The sequence below is a fragment of the Microcaecilia unicolor genome, chromosome 3 (genome assembly GCF_901765095.1).
Source record: "Microcaecilia unicolor chromosome 3, aMicUni1.1, whole genome shotgun sequence".
NCBI classification, from domain to species: domain Eukaryota; kingdom Metazoa; phylum Chordata; class Amphibia; order Gymnophiona; family Siphonopidae; genus Microcaecilia; species Microcaecilia unicolor.
The window spans coordinates 248,742,203-248,753,439 of record NC_044033.1 but is presented as its reverse complement, the minus strand read 5'-3'; positions in this window follow the sequence as shown (position 1 = coordinate 248,753,439).

The following is an 11,237-nucleotide window of genomic DNA, read 5'->3' as shown; positions in this document are numbered from 1 at the left end:
TATGGGGGAGGGGGAGGGGAGAAGGGAGGGAGGGAGGGAGGGAGGAAATTGAAAGAGAACCACAGGCAGGGCCAAATTAGGAGAGAGAGATGCTGGACCATGTATTGGGGGAGGAAGGAATTGAGAGAGAACTACAGACATGGCCAAAATGGAGATAAGCTGGACTGTGCCTAAGGGGGAAGGGAGAAAATACAGAGAGATGCAGAATTAAGGGAGAAGAGAGAAGGAGAAGAGAGAAGAAGATATGTTGGGCTTAGAGGGAGGGAGGGAGGGAAGGAGAGCGATAGAGATAGTGGACCTGGGGTGTAGAGGATTGAGGGAAGGAAGAAAAAGAGAGAGGTGCTGGACTTGGGGTGGATTAGGAGAGAGAGACGAGAGAGAATTAATGGACCTGGGGGTGGGTAGAGGATAGAAAGGGTGAGAGAGTTGGACCTGGAGGTGGGAGAAAGAAAGATATTGGGCCTTTAATCAGCGGCATAGTGGGGGCAGTGCCTTGGCAATCTTGACCTCAGACCCCCTTCAAAGCTACAGCCCCTGTTCAATGTTTGGTAGGATAGCTGAAGCCATGCCAGCCAAAGAAATCCATTGCCTGAGTCACCCCCTTCCTCTTGCCTCAGGAGCGAGAAAGCATTACAAACTCTATTAAAGCAGCTGAAATGCAGGGGGCCTGGGGAAAGCAATATAGATAGTCCTAAAAAGAGAAGCTAGAACCTCTATCTACACTTGTGTCATCCACAGACCTCCAACAAAAAGAATGAGATACAACTGATATCTGGATAACACAAACACAACAAATATTGATGCTACTGATTATGTCTCAATCCAATGTCAACTGGAGGAGTAGCCTAATGGTTAGTGTAGTGGGCTGAGAGCAATGGGGAGCTGGGTTTGACTCCTACTGTAGCTCCTTGTGACCTTGGGCAAGTCACTTAACCCTCCATTGCACCAGCTAACTTAGCTTGTGAGCCAACTAAGGACAGAGAAAGTATCTATATGTAAATTGCTTGTGTTGTACGACAGAAAAGCTGCTTATCAATAATCTAGTAAACTTAGACAAATATAGGCTCTATCCTAAGGAGCACATTGGAAATAAACGGAATAGAACAAAAGTCTGAGTATTATAAATCTTTAAATATGAAATTGACAATCGGCTCCATAGAGCTTCATATCATGCTTGCAGGGAGCATCACGATTAATAAAGAGTAAGTGGAATGCAAAAGTCTACATCTAAATTAAACAAAGCTACATGATCCATCTATTCTAGCAGCAAGAAGAACTACCCTCCACGGGTAACAGACTGCAAAAAGAACAGTGGAGGTGACCACTGTTTTATTTATTTATTTGTGACATTTATATCCCACATTATCCCAAACAAGTTTGAGTTCAATGTGGCTTACAATAAATAGTATAGGATACATAACAAAGAATAATGCAGAAGAAAGTGTTCTGACTGTATTGCTTCAGTATTTGCAGCCTGCTCACTTGATCACCACAGACTGCTCACAGAATAAATTACTACAGATTCTTTTTGATTCGTATTGGGTAAATGAAACTATTTGCACTTTAATTGGAGAGGGTATAAGTCACAATTGTTACTGCATCACAGTGATTAAGAAATAAACACACTAATCAACTACATTACTAAAGGAAGGCTATAGAAAAGTAAAATAAGAAAGATATATAGATTTATACATACATCATCACTGGTCAAGAATTACATCATTCAGGCCCTTATCTCATCAGCTGGGGGGCCCGTTGCAGCGAAAGCCTGAAGCGTCCAGACCAGGAACAAGTCTTTTCTGCACGATGCGTCCATCCACAGAATGAGCCCCAAGGCTCTGCTGCAAAAAGCCCCCTTTTTATGAAGCTAAACTTTATCCAGGTACGTGAGGATTCAGTCATATGCTCTCAGTTCAGGTAAACAAACCACTGGCCAGGTGACTTATTTACCGAACCTCAAGAGTACCCGCCCCCTTCTGCACAAGCTGGCTTCAGGGACATACATTGTCCTTGAGAGGTGCCTTATCTCCTACACCTCCCTTCTGCACAAGCTAGCTTCAGGGACATAGGTTGTTCTTGAGAGGTACCTTATCTCATTCCTTCCAGCCTGTTCTTTGAGATAAACCAGGCAAGTAAAATACAGAAGAGTTTAAAATTTATTATCGATCAAAGTAAGACTGAAAAGCAATTCTTAATATTTTCCATCACACTGACATACACCTAACTGAGGATATTCACACCAGTTATAGGGCAGGTATAAGTGGTCATGCCTAAATATACCCCTATTGTCTGCCACTTACACTGGTATTTTGTAAACAAAATTAGGCACCTATCCTTCTATTTTGAATAGGCTTAACACAGGCCCTATAACAGATTTCTCCTCATAGTCACTTGTGTGTCTTCGTAGTAAAGCCACCAGAGAGGAACCTACTTGGACTTCCTGCCTAGGCAAACTGGTCTAAAGGAATTTGTCATTTTTCTGCCCCTTGCATAATAATTTGTGTTCCATAGGTTTGAGTTTTTTAGCAGGGGGTAAAGCGAAACAGAGATTCACCCTTACCTGTGGGTAGTGATATATTCGGAAAATATTGGATATCAGAATTGAATCCTCCACTAGAAGGTCTTCAACGATTGCAGCCAATGTGCCAGATGTTTTACAGCTGTAATTCGGGATCTCAATTTCCATTCCTGAAAATATTTTCATACCAGCCATAAGTGCTAGGGTGGGATTGCTGTAAGACTCCTGTACAATGAACCCCAGTGTAAGGTTGGGTAAAAGCTTGGAGCTGTTGTTGATCTCCTCAACGGTATAAACAAAAGCCAGAAAACTGTAGTAGTTCAGTGGAGTAAAACTGTAATGACATTAAATGGCAGACAATATGAAATATAATTATAAGAAAAGAAGAATATATTGATTGCTCTACTGGGTTCAGATCCAAGATCCACCTAATCTAGTATCCTGCTTCCAACAGTGGACAAATCAGATCACAAGTACCTGGCAGAATCCCCAAGAAGTAGCAAGATTTGAGGCTACTGACTCCAAGAAATATTCAGTGGCTTATCCAAACCGTTTTTAAACCCTGCTATGCTAACTGCTTTTACCACATACTTCAGCAATGAGTTCCAGATTTTAAATTCACATTGAGTGCAAAAATATTTTCTCCTATTTGTTTTAACGTCATGGTGTGTCCTCCAGTCTTTGGATTTCTTGAAAGAATTCATTTACTCCTTCCACTCCATTATCATATCCCCCCTCAGCTGTCTCTTCTCCAAGCTGAAGAGCTACAATCTCTTTATCCTTTCCTCATATAAGAGCAGTTCCATTCCCTTAATCATTTTGGTCACCCTTCTTTAATTCTGCTATATATATATATTTTGTGATGCGGTGACCAGAATTGCATAGAACACTCAGGGTGCGGTCACATCATAGAGCTATTCAGAGGCATTATAATATTTTCTGTTTAATTATCTGTTTCTTTCTTAATAATTCCTAACATTCTGTTTGCTTTTTTTGGCTGCCACAAAACACCGAACAGAAGATTTCAATGTGTGGTCCACGTGGAGGGGCATAATTGAACGTCGCCGGCGAAATAGATCACCGGCGATCTATTTTGGCGGTGGCGCTACAGCTGGCCGGGACTGTATTATCGAAAAAGATGGCTGGCCATCTTGTTTTTCGATAATACGGTTTAGCCCGGCCAAATGCCTGAGTTCGCCAGTTTTGTTTTTTAGCGATACTGGAAAAAAATGCCGGCCATCTCAAACCCGGCGAAATCCAAGGCATTTGGTCATGGGAGGAGCCAGCATTTGTAATGCACTGGTCCCCCTCACATGCCAGGGCACCCAAGGGGGCAATTCTAAAAATGTTTAAAAAAATCCAAAAAAGCTCCCAGGTGCATAGCTCCCTTACCTTGGGTGCTGAGCCCCAAATCCCCCCCAAACCCACTCCCCACACCTCTACTCCATTACCATAGCCCTTATGGGTGAAGGGGGGCACTTACATGTGGGTACAGTGGGTTTGGGGGGGGGTTTGGAGGGCTCAACACTTAGCACCACAAGTGTAACAGGTAGGAGGGGGGGATGGACCTGGGTCTGCCTGCCTGAAGTACACTGCACCCATGAAAAACTGCTCCAGGGATTTGCATACTGCTGTCAGGGAGCTGGGTATGACATTTGAGGCTGGCATACAGGCTGGCAAAAAGTGCTTTATTTTTATTTTTTCTGTGTGGGAGGGGGTTGGTGACCACTGGGGGACTACGGGGCGGTCATCCCCCATTCCCTCCAGTGGTCATCTGGTCAGTTGGGGCACCTTTTTGAGGCTTGGTCGTGAAAATAAAAGAACCAAGTAAAGCCAACGAAATACTGCTTAACGCCGTTTTTTTTCCATTATCCGCGAAAGCCAGCCATCTGGTAGCCACGTCCATGCCCGGCCATGTCCCGCCTTCACTTCGCTGGCGACACGCCCCTTTGAACTTTTGCGGGTGAGGCGACGGGAAAGCGGTGATGCTGTCAAAAAAGCCGCTTTCGATTATACCGATTTCGCCACTTTTCCGAGATAGCTTGCCATCTCCCGATTTGTGTCGGAAGATGGCCGGCGATCACTTTCGAAAATAAGCAGAAAAGACACCTAGATCTTTTTCTTGGGTGCTCAGTCTTCCAGTCTCATAAGGTCCTCAGGCAGTTTCTCACAGTTAGCAACATTGAATGGCTTTGTGTCGTCTGCAGATCTGATCAGCTCACTCATCATTCCCATTTCCAGATCATTTATAAATATGTTTAAAATTACAGGTTCCAGTGCAGATTCCTGTAGCATCCACTATTCATCTTCCTCTATTGAAAGAAATGGCTATTTAACCCAACTCTTAACCAGTTCCCAATCTACAACAGGACATTGCTCTAATCCCATGACTTTTTAACTTACACTACATCAACTAGTTCACCTTTGTCTACATGTTTATTCACACTTTTGAAAAATGAAGCAAACTAGTCAGAATATAAAGTTATATTCCACATCCTATAAATGAGATTTCTTTTTAAAAATCTCTAATTGTACATTTTAAGTCCTCTCCCTACTATAACCTTCTAAAGTGAATGAAACAATAGGATTCCAGATTTCAACATTTAAAACTACAAAATAAATAAAATATACATCAATAGGTGACATCCAAAGGAAGCTAAGCATTAATACAACATTTAAAAACATAATATGATCTGTTAACATTTTCAGTGCTTCCACAATGTTCCTATTGGTAAGAATGTCAAGCGTGTTTTGGATATACTTACAAGGTCTTTCCGTAAATTAAGGGAGTTGTGAAAGACAAAGGTTTAATTAGAATAAAACGTCTTACGGTTACAATTGCCCCAATGATGATGTTTCCATCCTTGTAATATCCTGGTAAAAGTTTCTGTTTGACTCTTGGTGTACATTGCTGATCAGTGGTCTTCCACAGCATCAATACAATTAAAACTGAATAAAGAACCATCTTTCAAGAGGTGGAATAACGTTTCCTCTGGTAACGTCTGTCCTTCCTGCCCTTCCGTTAGGTCTTGGGCTTGGAGGGCGATGCACTACGGGGCTTGGTGGTCCCATCCAATTGTATTTTTGAATTAAAAAATCTCATATTAAACTGCCCACAAAACAGAGTGAGAAGAGACTGTGAAATTCTAATGCAGACATGGAGGTGACCTCTATTTTTAGTGGAGATCCAGAGTCTGTAGGGACATGATGTGATGGTTTGTTGGCCCTACTGCTCAAAGGTTAAGCCTTGAGGGATATTTGCACCTGATCTGTGCATTTAATATTAAATATAGGTTATTTTTTATAAAAAAATTATTACCTGACAACATCTCTGTCTTCATTAACACAGAGACAAATAATAATTTGACTGGAATACCACGTGGAGTAGATAATAATACCCAAGAATAGTATTTCGTGCATTTGGTTTGTAGAAAATAGAAAATAGTTCAGTGTGAAAAAGTTGGTTGTGTGATCAGAATCTACCAGGTGTTTGATTCCCTGCTGGACAGAACAGGGGTCAGTTTTTATAGAATAGTAATTCCAGTTTTAGGAGTGACTTATCAAGCTTGTTCTTGTAAAGTGCAAATGGAATCACACACAATTGCATCTGCTCAGAAGTTGGTCTAAATATATGCACGTACTCTCTCCGTGCACTATTTTTTAAGAAATACATTTGCATTTTCTAACTCTGCCCCTGTTCTGCACAAACTGTGCCCCTGGGAACACCTACATGTGTAATCTATATAAGTGTATGACAGAAAACCAAATTTATCAACATGATTGGGGGTGCAAAACCCAATAGAAATTACCTCTCCCTTGACACAAAGAATTACGTAAGAACATAAGCGTTGCCATCAAGCCCAGTATCCTGCTTCCAACAGTGGTCAATGCAGTACAAGGTCCCAGAACAGTAAAACAGATTGTATGTTGCTTTTCATAGAAATAAGCAGTAGATTATGGACCTTTCCTTCAGGAAATTATCCAAATCTTATTAAAACCCTGCTAAGCTAACTGCTTTTACCATATTCTCTGGCAACAAATTCTAGAGTTTAATTTGCTCAATACTGGGGGTGCTCAAACACCCACAGAGCTGGCTCCTATGCTGCATACCATCCTGTTAGCATGGATCCATATACGTGTGGAGAAACCTTTATAAAATTAAGCCCCCACATAAGCAAAAGGTCAGCAGTACTTGCTCTTCTGTTCTCTCACCTTTGCCAAATGATTTCACACACCTTGATCATTGAGCACAGTGATCAAGCAATTTTCATTCAACCCCACCCCTCAATACTTCTTTTACTGACTCAGTCTCTTGCTTCAATCTTCTCTTTCTGCCACTCAAGTGCATCTGTTCCTTGTGTCTCACGTTTGAACCAAATAAGTACCAGAAAATGGAATATGCCCTAAATATTCCCTCTGCCCCAGCATTACCTGGAAAGTTCTGCGGTGGTGTAAGGGCAGAGCTTGGATAGGCACAGAGGTTGTTCATACTGCTAACCAGATAAGCAGTTGAATAAAATTAAGACAGAAGAAAAGACTTTATTCAATACCAGCCAGTATCCAGACACCAGTATTTTTTATCCATTGTGGCCTCTAATTTTCCAATCGCACCTCATACTATGTATTGCTACCCCTCAGTCAGACTTCATTGACGTGTCCCCTTTTAATATATCAGAAATAGGTCTTCTTCAATGAAAGACTGCCCTGCATTCCAACATTATTTCTTGCGTCTATCAAACTACATCATGGCCCTCTTCCCTTTGTTGTATTTCGTGTCAATACACTTTAACGAAGCTCCTCAGAGAAGAGTTTCTCCAATTCCAAACTCTCCTCCGATGACCCTTACTGCTTCAACCTATACACTTGACCATGGGTTTCACCATCCATGACTGTATCAATGACTCAAGTGGCATCTCGAGCAATGATTCAGGAACGCTTCAAAGTAAAAAGGCTGCCGACCTCCAAGCACTCATAATTCCTGCCAAACATGGCACATTAGCGTTCTGCTCCCAAGAGGCACAGTGATCGTACGTATAATATAATATGATAGCACCATACCTAATTGTCAAAGAAATGCCCTCCAGCTAAATATTCGCTGAGCAAATAAAGCAATCAATGAAAAAATCTTCACTACAGCCAAGATGAGTAATGTAATCACACATACCAAGAAAAGCACATCAATGGCCTCATTAAGGCTGGAGTAACTGTGTTATTTATGTTTTTATTTATTGCATTTGTACCCCACATTTTCCCATCTATTTTCAGGATCAATGTGGCTTACATAGTACCGTCAAAGGCGTTTGCCCAGTCGGTGGATAACAAATACAAAGTTGTATAGTGATCGTAAGAGGTAAAAGTGGATGGTCGGAATAGATGAAGATTGCGTGTTGTCCTGTTCGATCATAGTCATGCTGTTTTGGTAGGTGAAGAGGCTTATGTGGGGTCGTTGGGGTAAGCCTTTTTGAAGAGGTTGGTTTTTAGTGATTTCCTGAAGTTCAAGTGGTCGTGGATTGTTTTCACAGAGTTTTGGGAGCCCATTCCATTGTTGTGCGCTTATGTAGGAGAAGCCAGCTGCGTAAGTTGTTTTGTATTTCAGTCCTTTGCAATTTGGGTAGTGTAGGTTTAGGTAGGATCTTGATGATCTGACTTTGTTTCTTATTGGTAAGTCTATGAGGTCTGTCATGTATTCTGGGACTACGCTGTATATGATTTTGTGGACTAAGGTGCAGATTTTGAAGATGATCCGTTCTTTGATTGGGAGCCAATGCAACTTTTCTCGGAGGGGTTTGGCACTTTCGAAGCGTGTTTTGCTGAATATCAGCCTGGCTGCTGTATTTTGCGCGGTCTGAAGTTTTTTTATGAGTTGTTCTTTGCAGCCCACATAGATTCCGTTGCAATAATCTGCATGGCTTAGGACCATTAATTGTATTAGGTATCGAAAAGTTGCTCTTGGGAAGAAAGGTTTTAATCGTTTGAACTTCCACATTGAATAGAACATTTTCTTTGTTACAGAGTTTACTTGGCTCTCGAGGGTAAGGTTATGATCGGAGTGTGACACCGAGTATTTTCAAACTGTCTGAGGTAGGGAGGGTATGTCCTGGAGTATTTATGGTTGTGGGTTTGTATTTGTTATATGGAGAGGAGAGGATGAGGCAATGTGTTTTTTCGATGTTCAGTTTCAGTTGGAATGAGTTTGCCCAGGAGTCCATGATGTTCAGACAATCATTGATTTTGTTGGTTATTTCAGTCAGATGTTTTTATGTACCCCTCTCTAGAAACACATATTAACACAGATCATGTCTGAAGGGGATGTATATTGTAACATCATCTGCATAAATGAATGGGTTAAGACCTCGGTTGGATAAGGACTGTGCCAGTGGAATCATCATCATGTTGAAAAGTATTGGTGATAATGGTGATCCTTGAGGTACTCCGCAGACTGCTTTCCACGGTGGTGATATATTTGACTTTGATTTTACTTGATAAGTTCTGGTGGTTAGAAAGCCTTTGATCCCAGTTGAAGTGGCCTAGTATTCTTAGTAGTATGTTGTGGTTTACCATGTTGAATGCACTCGACATAGATAGTAACATAGTAGATGACGGCAGAAAAAGACCTGCACGGTCCATCCAGTCTGCCCAACAAGATAAACTCACATGTGCCATTTTTTGTGTATACCTTACCTTGATTTGTACCTGTCTTTTTCAGGGCACAGACCGTATAAGTCTGCCCAGCACTATCCCCGCCTCCCAACCACCAGCCCCGCCTCCCACCACCAGCTCTGGCACAGACCGTATAAGTCTGCCCAGCACTATCCCCACTTCCCAACCACCAGCCCTGCCTCCCACCACCGGCTAAGCTTCTGGGGATCCCTTCCTTCTGAGCAGGATTCCTTTATGTTTATCCCACGCATGTTTGAATTCCGTTACTGTTTTCCTCTCCACCACTTCCCGCGGGAGGGCATTCCAAGTATCCACCACTCTCTCTGTGAAAAAATACTTCCTGACATTTTTCTTGAGTCTGCCCCCCTTCAATCTCATTTCATGTCCTCTCATTCTACCGCCTTCCCATCTCCGGAAAAGGTTCATTTGCGGATTCATACCTTTCAAATATTTGAACGTCTGTATCATATCACCCCTGTCGAACTGGAGGAGAAGTATGCTTTTGCCTGTGGCAATCTCCTGCTTGAATTTGGCCAGGAGGGTGACTAGGACAGTTTCGTTGCTATGGTGGGATCAGAATCCTGATTGTGAATTATGTAGTATTGAGAACTTGTGTAGGTATTCCGTAAGCTGTTTAGTCTCGAAGCTCTCCATCATTTTTACTTGTAATCTGTTGGGTTGGTCGTGAGCCCTTGAGCCCTGGCCAAGGCCCGCAGATCGCAGACCAAGGCCGGGGGGAGACTGACCCACCACTGCATGCCCCCCAACTACCCAACCCCTAGCCTACCCCTCCCCCCAGCACCTCAGGAAGAAAGGGAAATAGGCATACAAGTGGGCCTCGCGGCCGAACCGGAACCCAGACACACTCAGGGAGGGGGAAAAGGAACACAGGAGTCCCCCCGGGACCCCAAGGTACACGCCATGTGCAATACCCCAGCCACAGGGCAAGGGAAAACAAAAGAACCAGAGCGGGACCACACCCTTCCAGGGAACCAGCACAGGACCAGGGAACTAAAACAGGACGCCCCCTGAACCCACAGGAGTTGGTGGAGACAACAGCCCAAACGACCCCCCCTGACCCAGGGACCCCGCAGCTCGGGACCCCCACCCCAGGGCAGAGGGGAGAATGAACACCCCAACCCCACAAACCAAAGACAGGAGCATTAAACAAAAGGGTACTAGGCCCCAACCAAATACCAGGGGAAAGAAAGACACAGCAAAAGAGAAAGGAAACCTCTGACAGAACACCCAGAAGACAGAGGCAGAGCCACAGTTCACAGGGGGTTAAACTTACTGAGCCAGCAAGCAGGGACACCAGGGAGAGAGGTCCTTCAGTAAACAAACAACCAGAGAGATAGCTGCTGACCAGCAGCCTGCTGAGTGGGGCTGCTGAACGGGAGCACAGCCCCCCACTGAGCAAACAAGCAGCTGGCTTCCCACAGAGACCTGCAAGCAGCCAGAGAAAGCCCAGCTGGAGACAAGTGAACTGATTACACCCACAAAAACACCCTGTAACCAGCTATCGCAAACCAAGGGAAGGGAAAAAAAACACTGAACAGGAAAACACAGATCAGAGTCAGAGCACAGCACAACGTTCTGGCAGAGAACTGCCCAGGCTTTTAGTCACAAAGAAAGGTAACGCCAAAGCAGGGAAAGCAGAAACATGCAGGCTAAAGTACTACCCACTGACGTCAGTACAAACCCTGGCAGCCAATCAGGAATGAAGTCCACCCCCTTCCCCTGCCAGACCGGCAGAAACATAACATTACTACTAATGGGATAGACGCAACTGGGCGGTAATTGGTGATATAGTTTGTGCTTTTCTTGGCGTCTTTTGGTATTGGGGTGAGTAGGATGTTGCTGTGTTCCTCAGGGAACAGACCTTGTTGTAGCATGAAGTTTAGATGGGATGTGAGGTCTGCTATGAAGTGGTCTGGGGCAGACTTGAGTAGATGACTGGGACATGTATCCAGTTTGCACTGGGTCTTGGCGAACCTGTGAGTCGCTTGTGCAACTGATTCGATTCTGAGGAGATTAAATGTTGTCCAAATGCGATCAG